Source organism: Rhagoletis zephyria, unplaced genomic scaffold, assembly GCF_001687245.7.
Source record: "Rhagoletis zephyria isolate East Lansing unplaced genomic scaffold, Rhagoletis_zephyria_1.1 Rzeph_scaffold_08422, whole genome shotgun sequence".
NCBI classification, from domain to species: domain Eukaryota; kingdom Metazoa; phylum Arthropoda; class Insecta; order Diptera; family Tephritidae; genus Rhagoletis; species Rhagoletis zephyria.
In genome coordinates, this window is record NW_016165502.1 from 1657 (window position 1) to 2175 (window position 519).

A 519-nucleotide genomic window follows, 5' to 3' on the forward strand; every position below is an offset into this window, starting at 1 on the left:
TTTTCTTGCTTCTTTGATTAGGTGATCTTGTATTTTTGGTTCATGTATATACCCTGCAAACAAATGCTCCCGAAATCTTTAAGAGTGTCGGAAATTTGTTACGATTCTTTTAGAAATCTGTAAAGAAAAACATATGAAGCGGTTGACAAGAACTAGTAAAGAAATATCTGTATGATTTCTTAAAGAAAATTCTTAAAAAAATTGTGAAACTTTTCAGAATTCTATGAAATCCTGGTATGCAGGGTATACATATACACACGAATATGAATAGATAAAGAAGATGTTGATGACACAAGGAGTTCATACCAACGGTAAATGTTGTTTTTGTACGATTGCTACAACCTGTAGTTCATGATTCAACAACTACAGGTTGTAGCAATCGTACAAAAACAACATTTACCGTTGGTATGAACTCCTTGTGTCATCAACATCTTCTTTATCTATTCATATTCGTGTGTATATGTTTACCCTGCATACCAGGATTTCATAGAATTCTGAAAAGTTTCACAATTTTTTTAA